This window comes from Lytechinus pictus, chromosome 16 (genome assembly GCF_037042905.1).
Source record: "Lytechinus pictus isolate F3 Inbred chromosome 16, Lp3.0, whole genome shotgun sequence".
Taxonomy (NCBI): Eukaryota; Metazoa; Echinodermata; class Echinoidea; order Temnopleuroida; family Toxopneustidae; genus Lytechinus; species Lytechinus pictus.
Window position 1 is genome coordinate 28,031,652 of NC_087260.1, and position 21,936 is coordinate 28,053,587.

At 34.3% G+C, this 21,936-nt stretch overlaps 1 long non-coding RNA gene across 1 annotated transcript; it reads left to right on the plus strand.

Moving 5' to 3' along the window:
- Positions 1 to 1,892: 1,892 nt before the first annotated feature.
- LOC135156927 (uncharacterized) lies at positions 1,893 to 10,080 on the plus strand. Its single transcript, XR_010295982.1, has 3 exons — positions 1,893 to 2,070; positions 9,101 to 9,177; positions 9,932 to 10,080. It is a non-coding gene; the product is annotated as an uncharacterized LOC135156927 (long non-coding RNA).
- The last annotated feature ends 11,856 nt before the right edge of the window (positions 10,081 to 21,936 follow it).

The following is a 21,936-nucleotide window of genomic DNA, read 5'->3' on the forward strand; positions in this document are numbered from 1 at the left end:
ATTATTCAGCGTAGATTTCAAGATTTCACAAAGTTCAGTTTATGTAACTGTACCAGATCTAGATCCTCGATGATATACTGACAATTAAGCCTGGTTTTACAGACTTTCTCATGAAATCAGTGTTTACTGCAACTACTGGAATTTCTCTTTAAATCATTATCACATCAATTATCCTATCGCTACCACTCTTTGCCATAACTTTAAAGTACTACCTGTACTTTTAATAATGAGAATACAGGTATTACATGTTGTGAGCTTATGTTACATTCTACATGTAGTTCTCCCACCAAAGTCTGAAAAACTTGTAGAGACTTCATTAGCTATATAAAACAATTGATGCTTTATGGAACTCTTCCAATGAAAAATAAAAAAGCAACTGGAATTTCCTTGAGGAAAAAAAAAAAAATTCAGGAAGCAAGAAAACAAAACATTTCAGGAAGCCAATATCAAGAGGAAAATAATTTGTTTAGCTAAGGTATCGAAGAATTAAATTAACCTGATTATTTGCGTCATCTTTTTTTTGTACTGCTGGAATCTTGAATTACAGATAAAATTTTTAATGAGGATCCTAAAAATTGTAAATCCCAACAACACAGGAAGTCATTCCCACTCATCTTTCAAGTGGGAAGTTCCATCATTAAGGTTTGAGTTGAAAACTTTTTAATCATGTATTTCTCACATCACTGTGTTGATATAACGGAGTCTTCCCAAAAGGTCAGGTTTTCGCAAGACAGAATTTTCACTTTTTTTTCCTCACATATTTATTATCATCTGCAACTCAAAAGTCAAATTGTTATTTCAGTTTACATTGAAGAATAGAATAGGCTAAACCATATTAAGTATTCTTTTGACATCTATAGACAACCATCTTGACAAAGAAATTACGATAAGAAAAAATCAGTCTGGTGAACCCTCCCCATCTTCATCTCCATGGCCTTCATCTTCACCATCATCCTCATCCTTGTAGTTATAATAATCATTTGGTAGTACATATTTGTTTTAGAATGATGCTTTTTTTTCAATCCATTTTTATTCTCTTTATAATTCATGCCAAAAACAGTAATCAATATATTATGATTGTTATGTTATGGACAAATGCTTCAAAAATACAAATAATATGAATGCAGAAGAAAGCGTTATTCAAATCAATGAAATACACATCTATCATAGACACTATACTGTGTGATTATCACCAGCTGGCAGGTATGGGATTTTAAAGCGAAATTTGTAAAATCAAACTAAAAAGTTTTAGTAGGAAGAAGACGTTATTTAAAAGTTGTTCATTCAAGCTGGCATCATTTACAGGAAATGATCTTCCGTCAGTTGAAGTGGAGATTGGAAAGGCTCCTATTTCATCAAGAACTTTTGGGGAAGTTTTTTTTTCAATTCAATTCAAGTTTATTTTGCTCTCTGCATAAAAATGAACACAAGTATGGTAAAATACATAGGAACAAAGTTTACATAACATCAAAGACATAAAAAAGCATTGAGAGGGGTTTGTGACTCGAGTTAGAAAAAAATACCCAAACTTATTGCTGTATAAAGAATAATGTCAGTTTTTATGATGTCAGGCTAATCAGACAAACTCAGACATTTACAGAAATAGGTTATGTAACATATAAAAGCCTTATATCACTTTTCACATTTCTGTACATGTGTGTTGTAAAGTGCCCCACCCCCAAACATTAGCTTATAAATCTTGGCTATTAATTATTGGATAACAAAATCGTTCAATCTCTGTATCTAGCTCTGTCACAAGACTCTGAATAATGAATAAGATCAGTAGTCTCGCAAATCAGACATATTGGTAACTGGTACAAATACGTGTAGTTTTATGCCAGCATCATGCTTTATCATGGTATGTTCAATCACACATGTACTTTGTAGGAAACCAAGCCTAATCAGGAATGGAATCAATGAGGAATAAGTACATCCATGGTGAGATGCATGTATAAACCTCTCTTTTGACACGTACATGTACATCACGAGCAACTGGGGGAAATTGTCTTCCATCTGGCAAAGGACCAATTTCAAAACGATTGAGGCATGCACCGGTGACCTTTAACCCTCGTGAGTCACATACAACATACATGATTTCTTTGTCAAAGCACTTGGTCTAGTCTACAAATGTAAACCTTATCAGTTATTCATTCAACACAAAGTCTATAATGATAGACTAAGTCAACCTCCTGGTTTAATGCTTTACACCACCTTGGAAACTCTGCTGCTTATGATGGATACAGTTGGAGAAAACTAGGCTTTACTCCAGACTATGTACAACACTGTAATGGCATTGCACCCTATACCAGTCTGTGGTGGTAGACTACGCTGGCTCTCCCCCCCCCCCCCCCCTCCCTCACTACTTCAGGTTTTCTGATCCATTCTCCATCAATGTACCATTCAATGAAAAGCTCTCTCTCTAACATCATCATGAGCCATACTGAGAAGGGGGTCTATAGATGAATTCCTCCTTTATGTGTGTTGTAAATTCACTTTCATTTTCTCAACTGCATGCAGGTTTTATTCTTTCTCATTACTCAAATGGATGACAAATCTCTGACAAAACATTTTGAAAACAGTTTTCAATGAGCACAATGAACCCATAAGTACTTCATACTCGGGCCAACACATACTTACATAGTCATCAAGGATAACTACATGCAGGGACTATGTACATGCATGGGGCCTGTTGCCCCTATTAAAGTTCTTCAAAATAAAAAGGTGACTCAGAGTCAGGTCATGTTGGAAAACATTCAGGATGCAGCATGCATTTTAATGGTACCTCGGTGAAAATATCATTTTTTATACATTTTTATGTTTATAGACAATTACCCCTAGGGAAAATTGGGGACAATTTGTCGGTCATCCGAACCGTCCCATCAGTCAATTATGTTTTTTTTTTTTAAATCGATTTTGAGATTTTTGCAGAAAATTAAAGTACAAGTCCTACTCTATTCATAACTGAATTTCTAGGCAGCAATTAATTTTATTTTCTGAGATATGAGATTTTCACGGCGATGCCAAACATTTTTTTAATGCGCAAATCCCATTGGAAACGTGTACTGTAACAGAACGATACAACGTTTTGACTGACCGCGATTTCAATGCGCGCGGTCAGCCAAACTGTCGTATCGGCCACCTGCACTGCATTGACTTTGCACGTGAAAAGCAATACGACGTTTTGACTAACCACGCGCATTGAAATCGCGGTCAGGGTTGTTGTATTCCCTATGGTGTTTTTGTACGGGGGAAATCTAAACCGCTGAAACCGAAATTACAAGCATGTAGCTCTTTTGCGATATTTTCTCTGATCCTTGCTTTTGTGTAAAAATAAGGATACCGTTGTCAAGCAATTGTCTTGGTCTTTCCAACCATGTATTTTTCTAGCAATGAATATGTTGTAAGGCTGGGGAACTACACTGTAAGTGTGAAAATTATAGTAAACTTTGAAGTCGATTTTCTCTGAAACGGGTTTGCACCATCGTATGTGTGATACGACGGTTCGAAAGACAGCCGACAAATTACCCCCTCCTCCCCCACCCAATAATGAAAAAGCATCCCATGGAGCATGACCAACCAGGACAGTCCAACTAAAAAATTAAAAAACAAACAAAAAGACAAATAAAAATAAATATATAAATGAATGAATAAATAAATAAGTAATAAATAAATAGATATATAAATGAATAAATTAATTAAAATAAAAACAAAATAAAACAAAAAACAAACATATAAATAAACAAACAAACAAAAAATACTTTTCAAAGATTTCAGAGTGAGGAGCATCAATCATACTGAAGTATACAAATTATCAAGTCAGGAGGAAGTACCAGTAAGTCTGTCAAAAAACATCTGTTCATTCTCCATTCTGTCTGTGTTTTAATTACACGTACATTAAATTCAATCAACAAAACATTTTTCCTAATTCATGAGTAATCTACCTACTGGGATAATAGAGGGTTCAGTCAGAAAAGGCAGCTTTAAATGTACAATTACAGACCTGCCAACCTCTTGGAATGAAAAAGTGTATTCTGTGATTGAAAAAAGTGTATTTTTCCCCAAAAAAGTGTATTTCATAATAAAATGTGTGGCGCACTCGCTCATCGCGGTGCTTGAGCTGCATGCAAGCTAAAATGCCCACTGCTCTTGCAGATGAAAAAAAAAACATTTAAACATGTGTATATCTCACCCTGGTTTTAACAAAATGATTGAAAATAAAACAAGTTACCTGAAATTACATTGATCTAATAACCATATTTGTGTAAGTTTTATGAAATAGAGACATATAGAGATGATTTTTCTCAATAAATTACGATTTTGTAAAAAAATAAATAAAAATGAAACGTACTAAATACCCCAAAAACGTACTGGTTGGCAGGTCTGTACATTGTAGCTTCCCCAGGATAACAAACATGTCATCAATGACAAATTTGAAATCCCCCTCCCTGACTTTGACCAGCTGAGTTTGTGTTTGTCTGTTTGTTCATTTGTCCATGTACAGAGGCTATAATATTTATTTCAACCCCCTCGCCCCAACATTTGTTTCCATCACAATTGTGTTCCAAATTTTGAAGGCCCAAATTTCAAGAAATTTGGATCTTCCCCCGATAACTTTTACCCAAACTTAAAAGGAAATACAACATGTACTAGTATCACTACCATCTTGTAACTTCTTTCAAAGATAATTTCCTAATGAACCATAGGTTGTTCAAAGGCATAATTGAATGCAAGTCCACCCCAGAAAACTGTTGATTTGAATCAAGAGTGAAAAATCAAAATGAGCAAAACGCTGAAAATTTAATCAAAATCGGATGTGAAAAATTAAAGAAAGTTATTTTTAAATTTTGCTTACTTTCATAAAAGAGTTATATGCACAACTGGGTAATATGCAAAAGAGAGAGTCAATTTATGTCCCTCACTCACTATTTCTTTTGTTTTTATTGTTTGAATTATACAATATTTCAACTTTTACAGATTTGACAATAAGGATCAACTTGACTTAAATCCACAAACTGTTAAAATAGTGGTAATTCCACATGTTCAGAGAGGAATAAAATTTTGTTTCACATGACAATGAGAAAATTAGAATATTTCATATAATAAAATACAAAAGAATTAGTGAGTGAGTGATGTCATCAGTCTGCTCATTTGCATACCAACCAGTATATGCATATAACTGTTATGTGAAATTAAGCAAAACTTTAAAATGTCATATCTTTCTTATTTTACATCCAATATTGATGAAATTTTCAGTGTTATGCTCGTTATATTTTTCTCCTTTTATCAAAATCAATTTTTGTTGGGGTGGACTTGTCCTTTAAATATGTTTGATTGATGCATAGTATATTATACACACTTCCCAATAACAATTCAATATTTGGATCACATTTACTTGTCACTTTGTAGCTCAATTGCAAATTAAAAATACACAACATGTATGCATAAATTTAGTAGCTGAACATAGTACAAAGTTTGTACATCATTTTCTCCCAAAATAAAATTTACTGAATATTTTTAGCAATCATTGGGGCACATTGGCTACAAGTTCATAAGATGTCAAATTATTGGGAAGAGTTAGACCATAAATTGTATTTGAAACCCTTTACGCCAGAACTTGTACATAAAAGTGTGTTTCCTGGGGCAATTATCAACTTCTAATTATGTATTTTCCCTCTTCGCTTCCTTGGTTGCTGCCAATATTACTTTCCAAAGTGTACTTCCTCTTTTAAAAGATTAAAATCTTGTGATGTATTTGTAGCCTTGTTTTGCCTGACAGAAGGTCAGGATTGGAAATAGCCATTGGGGTATTAAAACCCTGCATGTTGAGAGCAGCTCAGAAAACATTTTTTTTATATACTTTACCAATAGAGGAGAATCCTGATTTGGTCTGAAAACATTCTCCTTGTTCCAGTAGAGCGCTCTTTCTAGGACAAAGAGGGTTGCCACTTTCTTCATATTTCTAGAATCAAGCTGTGCCTGAGCTATCCTCCATGTTTTTTTAATATTTGGAGATATCAATAAGGTGTTAACCCCCAGCAACAAAATTCCAATGACCACTTTAACTATTTCACCATGTTGTTAATGTTGTTCGTTCTTTCAGTAATAAAAGTGTACAAATAATGTTTCAGCTTCTTGTATATTCATGATAATTTGTTATTGTTCATGTTCTTCTGGATATTTTGTAACTTACCAGTGGAAACCCATTTCCTGTGTAACCATGGTAACAGTGGCAAATTGTTACATCTTGTCCATTATACAAAACAACCATTTGGGAAAGGTTATATTATCAGTTTACACTACTCACTCTTTAATAGCAACTTGTTGTGGGTTTTTACAATATTATGTATTTATTGAAAATATAACAATTTAACAAACAAAAAGCTACAAATATATCAAGAGAATTATAATACTAATAATAACGATAGGCATTTATATAACGCCATCTATCTAGAAATATTCTATTCCGAGGCGCGTTGTTATTATCATTACCCCAGCTTTATCTCAAGCTGCCTTTCAGTGCTCATGCATTCAAGGAATTAATCCTGCCGGGTACCCCTTCACCTCACCTGGGTTGAGTGCAGCACAATGTGGATGAATTTCTTGCTGAAGGAAATCACGCCATGGCCATGATCATACATGTACATAGTAATGAACATATTTACAGTGCATAAGGAGTAGACTAGACAGAGAATGTTCAAAATCAAACTTTCATTAACGAAAATGAGTAAAAGCTTACCTTTTTTTAGCAATGCCATACTTATTCATTTTTATTGTTACTCATTAAGTAAGGTTCAAAGCAAACAAAGTCAGGGTTTTAATTTTGAAATTTACAAAGAATAGAAAATTGTATTGTTGTTGGGGAGGACTTGGCTAAAAGGTCAAGTCCACCTCAGGAAAATGCTGACTTGAATAAATAGAGAAAAGTAAAACTAGCTTAGTGTTGAAAATTTCATGAAAATCGGATGTAAAATAAGAAAGTTATGACATTTTAAAGTTTCAATTATTTTTCACAAAACAGTGATATGCACAACTAGGTGAGTCAGTCCATGATGTCCATCACTCACTATTTCTTTTGCCTTTTTATTGTTTGAATTATATAATCATTCATTTTTCATAGATTTGACAATAAGGGCCAACTTGACTGAAACATATAGTATTAAACAAGGCTAATGCCACATGTTCAGGGAGGAATTAATCGTTGTATCACTTGACAATGAGGAGAAAATTAGAATATTTCATATTTCATGTAATAAAATACAAAAGAAATAGTGAGTGGATGATGTCATCAGTCTTCTCATTTGCATACTGACCAGGATGTGCATACAACTGTTTTGTGAAATTAAGCAAAACTTTAAAATGTCATAACTTTCTTATTTTACATCCGATTTTGATGAAATTTTCAGTGTTATGGTTGTTGGATTTTTCTCTTTTTATTCAAATCAACTTTTTGTTGGGGTGGACTTGTCCTTTAAAAAAAAACTGAAGAAAAATCATTAAGCACTAATTCCTCAGCAAAGCTGTACTGCATACTGTACATTGATTTGGATCATTGGTTGACTGTCTGTTGTTCAAGCAGAGTTAAACAGACTTAATAATACCAAATTAATTGCGGTTTGCATCATTTAGTTCTTCTCACTTTATAAACCTCATGACTCAAGTGACATTGAAGGGGGTATTATTGATCACTTTTATTACTCTCATATCTCAGATTAATTATGTGCATAATGCATGTGACTTTGTATACCATTTCATATTCAAATGACAAAGATTGTAGTTAGGCCCTATACCCAAACAGTATTTTTCATCTGCATGTGTCTACTGTGTCTGCACAGTAAAGTTTCCTAAACTGACCAGAGATGTGCATTCAAAGCCTTTGTATCTTTTGGAAAACACTAGATATGTCTTACAACAGGCAGGTTAAATACAACTTGGCTGTAAAAGCAAAATTTTATTCATATAGTAGTAAGAATAAATAAAACAAAATAATGAGGAAGTGATCTGATTGATTGATTGAAAATCACATTTATTTCCTTCAAACAGATACAAAATAATATTTGACATAGTAACGAATACAGTATATATTTCGACACAATTTTGAAGGAGGCGAAAACCCGGAAAGCAGAGCTTGAGTTGGGGTCGCCAGATACAAATAAATAACAAGTTACGTACATGTATGTACTGTAATGACATCATATGTAATTGCATATAATTAAGAAAGTTAAGAGTAGAAAAGAAACATACAGTAGATGGAGAAGGGGGAGAAGAAATGTAGGCATTACAAGATAAGTTCATTTGAATAACAGAGTAAACTGGTCACGATTACGTAACATTGGTACATGTATAAAGAGCTTGACTGACCGATATACCAGACTTCTTTCCTAAAAAGGTTTACAATTCATGTGGATTTTTGATGAATTTGCCATAAAAAAAGTAGGATACGAATATTTCTGGGGGAACCACCCCCCCCCCCCCCAAACATGTACATGCATGGCCATATATGTACGCAGGTGAAATCTCAAATCGATTGTTTGTATTTATTTCCATATAATGTTTGGTATTCATTCTGATAGTGTCTAGGCCTAAATGGTCCATATGCAATAGAATGAATAAACAAGTATATACATTTCCTTTATCACATTTCAGTAAAAACTTGTTTGTGTCTGAACAGGCTCAGGGTAGGCCACAGAACATGGAAATCCATCCATACATCCACCCGGTTACATTACTTCATGTTATGATTTAACACTTCCTGTTTCCCTATTGTCAAACTTTTCTTTCTACACTTCATCATTTTGACATTAACATCAGCCCCCCCCCCCCCCATCCGTCTTACAAATCCTTCACTCAAGTTAAGGGTATGAATGTGCAGCCTAATAGTGAGCCTTGTGTACTGAAGGCGAATCGAAACAACAGGTTTTATATAATGTGCTAGTCTTTGTGTGGAGACCCACTTGTTCCTCAAAGTTTCGATCAGGGTCTGTGCCTGCAGACTACCCCCTCCCCCTATTCAAAAGTTTACTTATAAAGTTATAGTTTTACTTTATAAGTTGTTTTATATCTCTTTAAATATACATGTATGCCTATTATTTTGCTCATACAGATTGCTCGATTTAGCTGAAGGCCATTTTCTTTAGTTTGACGGGCCAAGAGTGTAGGATTGATTGGGAAATGATCTTGGTGAGTTGGCATGTATTTCAACATTTTCATGGAACTTGTCTTCCTTGTCCTATACACATATTTGTGAATATATAAATCAATTAATCAAATAATTACAAAATGCTTCAGGGTCTTTTGGGAGCAAGTCAAACTTTTGAAGAAATTAAAAGGGAAAGGTTTTATTTTAAATCATGGAAGTAGGGCTTACTGTTATGCTTACATACATGAATTTCTGGAAAGATATTCATCAAGCTTTTGGTTCTACTTTATAAAGGTGGCATATTTCAATGGAATATTTAATTCGCCCAAATAAAGTTAGCAAATGAGTGCTTATAGTAATACAGGCCTTGTATCTAGCCATTCATTAGATCATATATTATTATTATATATATTATTTTGGTCAATTCAATTTTTTTTTACTCAATCAAATAAAACTTCATTACATATAAATTGGGTGTAAAAAATTTAACTTTGAACCAAAATAAAAATAAGGTTAAGTCTAATCAATCCACATGTAATTAATTTAAAAGAGGTATTTTACATTAAAATATCTTGAATTTATAAATTGAACAGTTTGCAAACAAAATTAAATAATTATAAATATGTATAAATTTGATTGACAGTTTTAAAAGGTCTTTTTTGAAAATCTCTAAAATTCAAAGGCTATTGCAGTTGAAACAGAGAGAGTTGTATGATACACTGTACAGCTTTAAAATAATATTGTTTGATATTACTGGTGCCCTTTTTTATTTTTGTCATTTGTGTTGTAACAAAGAAATACAGTGGTGCTGAAAAGTTTGTGAACCCTACCAGAAAATGCACTCCTTCATGCTGAGTGTTGAATGGAGACAACAACACTACAATGTTTGGTGAGCCCAGAGAAACAAACTTTATTGAATGTAATATCTTATCACCTGACTTCACAATTAATACCCCTTTCATAAACCCAATAAAACCCAATTATGCGGCTAATAGCAGCATAATTTGGTCGTAAAATCAGAGGAGGACAAGAGTTATCCGCATTATTCTGATGCTGCTATTATCCGAATAATAGCGGCATCGGGACAAGATTTTGAGTTTATGAACGTATTTCCAAATAATGCGGATAATTGCCATGGTGTGGTCACAAGGTCACCCTTTTCCAACACAACCGCATCGGAGGGGGCGTGTCCAGTTGTCATGACGATTATCCGCCTTTTTCAGGACGGGCGCTCGTAAAAATAATGCGGATAATTTTCGGAGTTTGTGAACGCAATTTTTATTGAATTATCCGCATTAGTCTTAGGGGGCTAATTGGAGGATAGGTTTTATTGGGTTTATGAAAGGGGTATTAGTCTAAAACATGGCAGAACTTGAACACTTGAAATATGTTCATTTTCTGGTGGAGCACCACTTTATGTCCTATAAACACACACTAGCATTGTCCTCTGATTTAGTGGAAATATTTTCAACAACATACTAGTATTTTAGTTATCAGAAGTACTTTCACTACCCCCCCCCAAAAAAAATAATAATAATAATAGGAAGAAAATTGAATAAAATAAATAAGTAAATGAAATAACTAAATCAACAATTCAAAAATTAATTTGTTTTTAATGGAGAACAAAATCATTCATATGTACAGTGCTTAAGACTCCAGTCAAAATTAAAGGATCAAATATCAAATATTAGCAAATTAATTTTAAGACTAAGATATGGATATCAGATAATTAGATGAAAATCTCTATTTTAGCCCCCAAAATAGAGCAACCATTAAAAAGGATAAAAAAGTACTTAATTAGATTTCGCCTCAAGAATTTATTTCTTTTAAAAAATATTGTCTACAAAGTCTCATATTTGGATCCAACCAATTTTACAAGTCACCCATCGGTCTTTCCATTGCTTAGGATTTGTTTATCCTGTACCTGTACCTATGCTTGAATCATGCAATAAATTCTTAATTTTTCTTGCTATTCTTCTCTGATTAAAGGTAAAATATAGTAGTTGCAGCAAACGATTATTTCATGAGAAAGTCTTTTAAATCAAGGTTAATTGTCAAAATATCATCATACATCTAGAACTGGTATTGGTACATTAATGTAAACTTATCTTTGTAAAATCATGAAATCTTAGCTCAAAATCGATAATTCTGATGATCACAGATCACTATCACAGAAAAGCATATGAGGGACAGTGTATTTAATATTGCTTCATAAAATACACATTTGATGAAATTCCATGCTTATTTTGCACATTTCTAAGCAATTACACATTTTCTTCCATAGCTATTCGGCACATATTTTCTTATTTATACATACAAACACTTTGGTGGTAATTTCATTGGATTCTGTTTGAACTCATTGAGATCGTCACCACAACTGGTATTTATCTTTACAGTGGGGTTTGTTTTCTTTCTCTCATGATATACTGCCTGATCTATACAGAACATACTGTTAAGAAGGTCAGAGCAAATAGAGTGCAATAAGACCCTGTTCTCATCTACTTTCTTAAACTAGTTTTGCGGAATCCAGTTTAACATGTAATGGAAATGCTCAAAACAGTCTTGGAAGCGATCTCACAATCAAATTTGGAAAAACACCTCATGATATATATTTCAAGATCACTTGGCCTCGTTAACTGGTATAAAGCATAGGTGAGAACACAACCAGTCTTTGGGAAGCTGGATTTATAAAGCATTTTTGCCAGAGGATACAAAGCACTGCTATTATTACCCCGGCTTTAGCTTGAGCTACATGTACCATCACCGGCACTCATTGCATGCAAAGAATTAGGCCTACTCCTGCTGGGTACCCATTCACCTCACCCGGCTCGAGTGCAGCACAGTGTGGAAAAAATTTCTTGCTGAAGGAAAACACGCCATGGCTACGATTCGAACCCAAGACCCTCAATGCACACATTCCTACACATTCTGTACAAGCTAGTTCCTAAACTGGTTTAAGGAAGTAGAAAGCAGATGAGAACGGGGTCTAAGTTAAAGTTCATAAAAAATGACAAATTTATGACAATGCTATGCATAAAATTTCTTAAAAGCAGCCCCACCCTCATTCATACTACAATAAATCTTGAAATCTGAACTGCACTATTCTGAAGTGCATGAGACCTATTAAAATTACATACAAAGGCCTAAATCAATAGGTTGAACAATATCATTCTTGTAATTAGTACGAAATTTCACTAGATGCATAATTATGTTTGCATATTGGGAATTAATTGGCCTCGTACTCAGATCTCAAGTCATATTTAGCCTTGAGGAATATAGGCTTGTTAGATAAATTAAAGGTCAAGTCCACCCCAGAAAAATATTGATTTCAATAAAAGAGAAAAATCAAACTAGCATGAGGCTGAAAATTTCATCACAATCGGATGTAAAATAAGAAAGTTATGACATTTTAATTTTTCGCTTATTTTTCATAAAACAGTTGGGCCTATATGCACAACTTGGTGACATGCAAATGAGACAGTTGATGTCCATCACTCACTTTTTCTCTTGTTTTTTATTGTTTGAATTATACAATATTTCATTTTTTTACGGATTTGACATTAAGGGCCAACTTGACTGAACCATATAGTATTAAAGTAATGCTATTTACCTACAGGGAGGAATTAAGCATCGTTTCACTTGACAATGAGAAGAAAATAAGAATATTTCATATAATCAGTCTGCTCATTTGCATACCGACCAAGATGTGCATATAACTGTTTTGTGAAATTAAGCGAAACTTTAATATGTTATAACTTTCTTATTTTACATCCGATTTTGATGAAATTTTCAGTGCTTATTGCTTGTTGGATTTTTCTCTTTCTATTTATTTGAACTTTTCATTGGGATGGACTTGTCCTTTAAATACATAGTCATCTATAGGCCTAATGGAATGTGAAGTCAGAGATACTTTTGGGTTTCATTCAAATTTTCATTAACTGTCTAGATAAGAAATTAGCATAACCCGTAAATAAATCATTTTCGTAACTAACTATAAACATGTAAATGTAGGTTACAAGTATGCGTATATGTGCATTAGGCCAACAGGAAACTTAACATATTGTAAGTAAAATTTTCATATCAGGGACAACAGAAATTTGTTCAACTTCACTACATTTAGGAGAAAATGTACACACGTTTTACATAATCTGGTCCAAAAGAGCGCCTAGACTTTGGCAAATGTTCAACTTTACATACATTGTAGAAGAACAACTTTAATAGGCTGATTTACCTGTAGGCTGTACCTGATCAACACTGAAATCAATTTCAAATTCTTGAAAAAAGAAAGTTTGCTGTTCAACCTCCATGTGAACACAGCTACCTGTGGTAATAAAATTTTCAAAATGCCCCCAGGAAAGGCTATGGACATTCCTTAGACTGACTGACACTTGAAACTTGTGTGACCTAAAACTCAGCCCAATCACAGAGGTCAAACGGGGTCAACATCAGGTGCAAAGATACAGCCATCAACTTAGCATTTCATTTGTTGTCAAAATATCTTCTCACAACGTTTTTGGTGTACTTATCTGTACACTCAAACCGTTTCAGCTTCATGCAGATAAAAAAAAATTTAAATTTAGAAGTAGGCCTCACATGTCCTACATCTCTTTTTTTTTTACTTCCATCCCCCTCTTTTGTCACTCAGAAGCCATACGCCCATAAGTCCTGTGACAAGCATTGTTTGCACATAGAGCTATTAGCTCCATGGTTTGCAAGTAGTATTTTGCATGTTTGCTACATGTAAGTCTTCTCTTTTGTAAAGATGTTGCAATATAGTTTTCTATGACAGCAAATAGTATCTGTCCAAAGACTCCAAACAACATGTAAATTGTAAATGTAATGTTATGTACCTGCTTGAACATCTAAATGAATTTAAAGGGGGAAAGTTTGTTTGATAGAAAACAATAAATTCAGAGAAACTTAGGTGAATGTATGGGGGAAAAAAGTAATGTTTTTCAGAAGTTGTAATGCACTGTATTTGCCACAATAATATAATATTCTGATCAAGTTGCCAATTTGAAATAATCTAATAGTGATCTCATTTAATTCACTCATTCATATCTTTCTCATTCTAAGTATGATTTCTTTCAAACTTCCCCGACTCAATTCCCCTTATTTCATCTCCCCCTATACAATCAATAACTACCAAGATTTGATTGCCTTTATTTTATTGTAAATTGTGATACAATCACACATCTGACATTATCCAAAAACACTTAAGAAGAAAGCGAAACCAGAGAGTTTGGAGGTTGAGTGTGTCATTCAATACAGAATTCATATTACATAAGTGGTTACAAGATTTAACAGTTCACGGTCTGAGTTTAATTTCATTTTAAAACTAATGTGATCTTCTTCGCTGCTTGTGGTTTTACATCTTAATTTGAGAGGCGAAGGAATAAAACTGTATGGCACACAAACATGGAAAAGGATTCAGCAGCCATCTCATGCCTTGTGCGTGAATCATACATTCAAAATGCGAATGGTTCAATAACAAGCCTGGGACCTACATGAAATACAAAAAATAATTGTAAAGTTCTCTGCATATGATGGGATAAAAATGTGAAGCTCGCTTTGAAGTAATTAAAATCAAACCTAGGCCTATACAATACATGTTAATGATTTTCTTTTGAGGGAATTGACAAATATATCAATCCAACAAACATGTATAAACTATTAAAGTGTAGTGAGTTCTTCAATCCATTCTTTGTAAAAAATTGAATTCAACCATTCCCAACTCTGTTGTGTCTTGATAAACGTCCGTTTAAATATAAATCCTGATATTGTTATCCAATCCCAATTCCTGAATTGTGGTTCTATCCCCCCCCCCAAAAAAAAAAAAATGACCAATTTATATCAAGATCCATTTTTTTTTACTTGAGACATTTCATTTGGAAACTTGACATTTACATCACATTCATTTTAATCACATCTTTCTCACATGCACTTAAATCTTCAAGTTCAAGTTATAAAAGACAAATTCAAATTTCGGAGTTGAACATTTTTTACATTTACCGAACCTTAATACACTATTGTTCTAACTCTTTTTATCAAAGGTCAAGACCCCCCCCAGAAAATTGTTGATTTGAATCAATAGAGAAAAGTCATACAAGCAGAATGCTGAAAATTTCAACAAAATCTGATGTAAAACAAGAAAGTTATGACATTTTCAAGTTTCACATATTTTTCAAAAAATACGTACAACTCAGTGGCATGCAAATGAGAGAGTAGATGATGGCTCTCACTCACGATTTCTTTTGTTTTTTATTGTCTGATATATATAATATTTCAGTTTTTACAGATTTGATATGGACCAACTCGACTGAACAATAAAATCTTAAAACAATGGTAATCTCACATTTTCAGGGAGGAATAAAACTTGCTTCACATACCAATGAGGAGAAAATTATATTTCATATAATAAAATACAAAAAATAATTGTGAGTAATGACATCAGTCCCCTTATTTGCATACCAACTAGGATGTGAATATATAACTGTTTGTGAAATTAAGAGAAACTTTAAAATGTCCTAACTTTCTTATTTCACTTCCGATTTGATGACATTTTCAGTGTTATGCTTGTTTGATTTTTCTCTTTTATTCAAATCAACTTTCTTGTTGGGGTGGACTTGTCCTTTAACAACATCACCCTCTCAACTGGTCAATCAACAAATATACATGTAGCTTTACGAGAGACTTGCATCACCTGATCAATAGAGCAATAATTAGTCATTAATCCTACCAGTACAAATTAGGGATTGAATTTCATTAGGGTGACAGGGTCTACTGTCAGTTTTGTGTTTACTTTACGATGCATAAGGGCAGAAACCTGGCATTCTCCTTTGTTTAATAGGGTATGGTAGTTCTGGCTACAGTCTTACAAAGAGTTACAATTGATTCAATTAACCTCAATTATATGGAAATTCATTGCTGTTATAATTTTTTCTCCAGGGTATTTGCTCTATGTCCTTTGTAAACAAAGAGAAGCAAACTAAATTTTCAAGAAAAGGATAGATGCATGAATATCTATCATATCTAGAAAATATTTCTAACAAAGATGCATTTTAGTTGTTGGCGTTGCTGGCTTTCCATAGTTGTGGTTGATCGAATCAATGATTGCAAATCTTTGACAGGACCCTGTTTCGTTTTGAATGTAGTATGGTAAGAGACTATTCACAATTGATCTGTCAAAATAGAACGTTATTAAAGGGGAAGTTCACCCTGAAGAAAAGTTTGTTGTAAAAATAGCAGAAAAAATGATAATAAAATATTAGTGAAGGTTCGAGGAAAATCCTTTAAAGATTAAGAAAGTTATTAAATTTTAAGCTCTGGATTTGGGACATTAACGAGCAGCTGCCCCATATGTTATGCAATAAAAAAATGCATACATTTCAATTATTTAATGGTTCGCCATGACTTTATTTTTGTTTTCTTTTTAAGAACAGGTGTAAAATGATTTGTCTTTTGTTATACTGAAGGTAAAATAGAAACCATTTTCAGTTTTCTTAGAAAATCACATTTCATTGATATTTTACCATCAGGTACATGTATGTAGGAAAGCTGCTCACATGTACGTACATGTATGATGTCACAAATCAAATAATTAAATTCTAATAACTTTTTTATTCTTTGATGGATTATTCTCAAACCTTAGGCAATATTTTTCAGTATTTTTTCTGCTATTTTTAAAATCAACTCTTTGTCAGGGTGAACTTCCCCTTTAAATAAGTACACTAATATGCTTTCCACACTGCACTTTTTTCCCTTAACCCCAGGAGATTGGTGGGGCCAAGGGGGGGTCTTAGCCCCACCAATTTCCCGGGGTTAAGCTTAGCCCACTTCGTTTTCACACTACGTTTTAGCAAAGTGGGTTAGCACAGTAAATAGTATGGTACTATCTGGCCCTGCAAAAAAGCAGGGTTAGCCGGCTTATTGTGGTGCTAGCACCACAATTGCGGTGCTAACAGATGCAGTGTGAAACAGAACCGGGCTAAGGAAAAGTGGGGCTAAGCAATAGCCAATCACAGAAGTCGAAATTGCACGTTAATCACGCTCTGTATGGTAAAATCATCAATATTCATGAGCTGTGGGATAGTCCGGGGTTAAGAGTCCGGGGTTAAGGCGTTAACCCCGGCTAAGCAGATAGTATAGGGTTAAGAAAGACAGTGTGAGAAAAAAAATCCAAAAAAAGATAGTATGGGGTTAAGGATAGTTCGGGGTTAAGGATAGTACGGGGTTAAGGAAATACAATGTGAAAAGCATATTAGCTCTTGTAGGTGAAGAGAATGTGCATCAGGTGAGGGTAAAGCATGCCTGATATAATGTAATATACCCTTTTTACACAGGATTTTCTTAGCCCCGGACTATCGCTAACCCCGTACTATCCTTAACCCAGTACTATTTTTTTTCCTTTTTACACATGCCAAATTGTGATTGCTAACCCCGGATAAGGAATGCTTGCTTTTCACACACGAAACTCGCTAACCCCGGACTAGTGGTTTTTGTCGATCATTCGTAGTACAAGTACTTCACTCGTACCTTTTTACACACGCTACAATTTCCTTAACCCCGTACTATAGGTGGGGCCAAATTGCCATTTAGCCCCACCTATAGTACGGGGTTAAGCTTAGCCCACTTTCGTTTTACACTAGCGATCTTAACCCCGTACTATCGCTCTTAGCACCGCAATTGCTGGGATAACCCTGCTTTTTTTGCAGGGCCAAATAATCCCGTACTAAAGGTGGGGTTAGCCCACTTTGCAAAAATGCTGTGTAAAAAGAAAGTGGGCTAAGCTTAACCCCGTACTATAGGTGGGGCTAAATGGCAATTTAGCCCCACCTATAGTACGGGGTTAAGGAAATTTTAGCGTGTGTAAAAAGGGTAATAGTTACTGTACACACTATTGCCATTGGCCTACATTATATGTACAGTGTAAAGGTATGAATGAGCCAATAAAATTTAGCATTACACATGTATTTCTGAATTTCTTAAAGTATATTTCATCGAAGTAATTAACAATTTGTGCATCCCCTAAAAAAACAGAAATGTCTAGAATCTAGACAATAGGCAATATCAGTTGATCATGCCATCTGTATGTATATTTTAAACATTTTGCATTTAATCTACCCCCTTCCCAAGACCTTCTAAACATGTAAAGACCTGCTTCTCTTTCTAGCCTTACATTGTATTATGTAATTTCTCAATGCACGCAGCATACATGTACACAAACTTTGAACTGGAATAAACTGATAAATCATTAATATAATAAGGACTTTTTGTTGTTGTTTTCAGTTTGTTAAAAGGAAACTTCAAATGACATACATACGTACACTGTACAATACATTGAATATACACTAAATAGTAGTCATGAAAAGCTTTACAATCCAGAGTTCTAGAAAAATCCTGAGAAGCTCTTAACTCTTCACATTCCTCACCCCTCCCCCCACCCCTAAAAAAAATCACTTTATTCTAAAAGGATTACTCAATTCATAATTTAATTTTATATTAGGTTTGCAATCACAACCACACACTTTTGTTGTAGTGACCACCAGACAAATTTGTAGTGTGGTACAGGTTACGGACATCGTCACTCAGAAAGCCACTCCAGCTCGCCACACTCAAAAGATTTCTTCCCAGCATCAACCTGAATCAATCATTGAGCCTCTCATTGTAACACACACTCAATAAACCCCTCTGTGAATCTGTCAAGCACATCATTGTACATTTGTATAAAGTAAGTTTGGGGATTATCTCAAGCCTTAAAGCAACAGATTATCACCTTGTGTTGACTTCCATGTCATGCCTCCTGCCTCACACAATACATCAAAGGAAGGACTTGAAAAGCAGGAGAACAAGACTCTAGACAAAAGAGAGGAAGTCTGTCTTTTGAAGCTCTTTGGTATGACACACTACCAGAGAATGGGGTAATATTGTTTATGTATGGATTGAAAAGGAAAGTAGTGGACTCTCAAATCAATAACTGTTTGGGGTTAATTTGGACGAGACAAACAGAAACACAATGATACTACAGTGGGGAAAATTCAGCGTTTAACATGTAGATTAGATTTAACACATTTTGTTGGGTGTATTGTACAGAAACTGGAAAGAGGGATTTACAAGCGCTGTAATTATGGTCAAAGTGAATGAATGTTACATAACACTATGATGACTGGTGAGAGGATTAAAAAAATTAATGAGTTCTGGGGAGCGGTTTCATGAAATAAATTATAGTGACTAATTTTGTTCTGCAAGGTTTTCAGTAGCTTGTAATTTTCTTTTTTTAATCACTACATGTAAGATTGCAATGAGGCCAAATTGTTTCATGAAATGGTTCCCTGGGGAGCGTTTCTTGTGAAAGGACTTGTCAAACGTTTTATCTCATAAGTCTCATTTTATCCGAACAGTTACTACAAGAACTGTGCTGCCTTACTTCTCAGGTAATCAAAATCAAGGGAAGTTGTCAGATCCGACAACTTGTCGAAAGAAAATGTTGATGACATGCTCCCCTAGTCATGTGAATAACGTTTAAATTGTGGAAGAAACTGTTGTGTCTGAAATGAGACAAATTCTATCAGTGTTCTTCTACTCACATTTTCTCTTTCCTGTTTTTGTAGTTGCTTGCTTTCTTTCCTAGTTTCTTTCTTTCTTTCAATAGTTATTTCTAATAACTTTTAATTGAAAGAAGGGCACAATTTGCATGGGACCTTTCATTTTCTTCCTAAATTTAAAATCATGAAAAGAACTTTAAAATTCACAATGATTGATGTTAAAGTACCCTTCTTACAGCGGGTTTTCTCTAATCATAAAATATCCCTTTCAAACATTCATTGTACATACAATTCACACTGGATTGCACATCTCTAAAAAGAGGTTCCAAGAAAAAGACGGTGCTTAGTCAGAGTGCAGGCCTATGTAATTTTTACCTAAGAACTTGAGTTTGTTCTCGAGTTTACTTTTTGCCTAGAGCTATAGCCCTCTGGCTCTGAGTATAACTGTTAGCTTACAAGCTTTTAATATAAGCCCACCAGGAAAGAATGAATTAGAAAATTGAAAGGAACATGCTAATTTACATACTATTTACACTTTACATGATTGTCCCTACATCAAAACAGGCTTGCCTAGCTTCCCTGAAGTAAAAAAAGTGATACTGTTAATCACAAGTTGCAAAGTTGTGATATTTTCTTGAATTTCTAATACCAATCGACATTTACACAATCAATTTTAATATAAAGAATTAAGGGCCTGTACATAGTAATGACACTCACACAGGCCTACATACACGTGTTAAGTCACAAATCAAAGTGTACATTTTGGTGGTCGCACTGTGGTTCAGAATTGTTAGAATCCTTATTTCAACTCATAAATAAATATTCAAAATTGGCTAACAATATAAAAATTATATATGTGTATCTCTTTTGTGAAGCTTGATCAATACTAGAATTCATAATTCACAGCAAGATCCTCGAAACAAAAACAACTATAAAATATCGACAAAAAGGACAATCAAGGCCCAAAACATTATATCTTGTGCGTCATGCCACTTTCACAGAGTTCTTATTTTTTAATGCAATTTTCATATTTCCCCTTCATTCTTCCAGCTCTCAAACAATCACTCTAGATATCTTCTGATAAGGTTGCAAATTGCAATAGATCTAGAACAAATACTTAAATTGCAGGTTAAACATAACATCACTTCTTACGATAGTGATGAGATGGGTGCTCTGCCATTTTGTAGACAGGAATAACCATCGTTTATGGGGATTTATTCAACAATTTACTCAACATTTTACTGCTGGCAAGTGGAACTAAAATAGCGGAACAACCAAATTACAGAGAATGATTAATGAAGCAGTTTTTGGTCTAGGTCATTTTAGTGTTAATAATAAAATAATATGCTGCTCCTCAACAACAGCAGGAGTTAACTAAATCTCAAGACTGCAATCACTGTAATCTGTATAGGCTATAGCCTAGAGTAGACCTAGTAATGTATGAACTATGAAGCTCTCTTTAATAGTCTCTAAAAACAAATTTGAATTGGAGCAGATCTAGTCTAACTTTACAATCCAATATCATACCCGATTATGAGCATGGCCATGGATACAACGATAGAACGAGGCATCACACTTCAGTTCATGACATTGGATTCTAAAGGTATGCGTATTTAAATCGTGTTTTCATACATAAAATAATGTTGACTTATATAACACACGCAAGGCTGCACGGCGGCTAACGACAAGCCATGCAGCTGCAGCCAGCGCCCACTGCCTGGGCTGGAGATGGGCACCACTCCCATCCATCCCATTCACTTTTCCGCCGCGCCGCAATCCCTCGTTGCTGGACAAATTGCAGGCTTCACTTCACTTAAGTGAACCTCTTTCCAAAATATTAAATTCACATGATTCATATTAACAAATTTGAAAACTATGTTGTTACTCACTCTCAATTTCAACTTTTTCTGCCATTTCGGAATCGTCTGCTACTGTTTCTTCCTCCGGTACGTTGTGGATATGCGATCGATGCGAATAGAATATGCACGGCGCAGGCAGGCTTGCTGCGCTACTATGACAGGCCATCGACTGCATTATTGCTTTTTTTGCGGCGTAAGTATTTATTGGAAGCGAGCCTTGAAACGTTTGCAAGCGGTTCACAGAAATAGAATAAAGTTCTTCAAACATGTGCCAATTTTCATACATATTTTTTCACATAATTTCATCAAATCAATTTTCAAGGTAATATAGTGCAATGTAATAAAAAAAATGTTTCCTCGTCTCAGCCTATTTTGTCAAAGAGAGATCAGTATATTA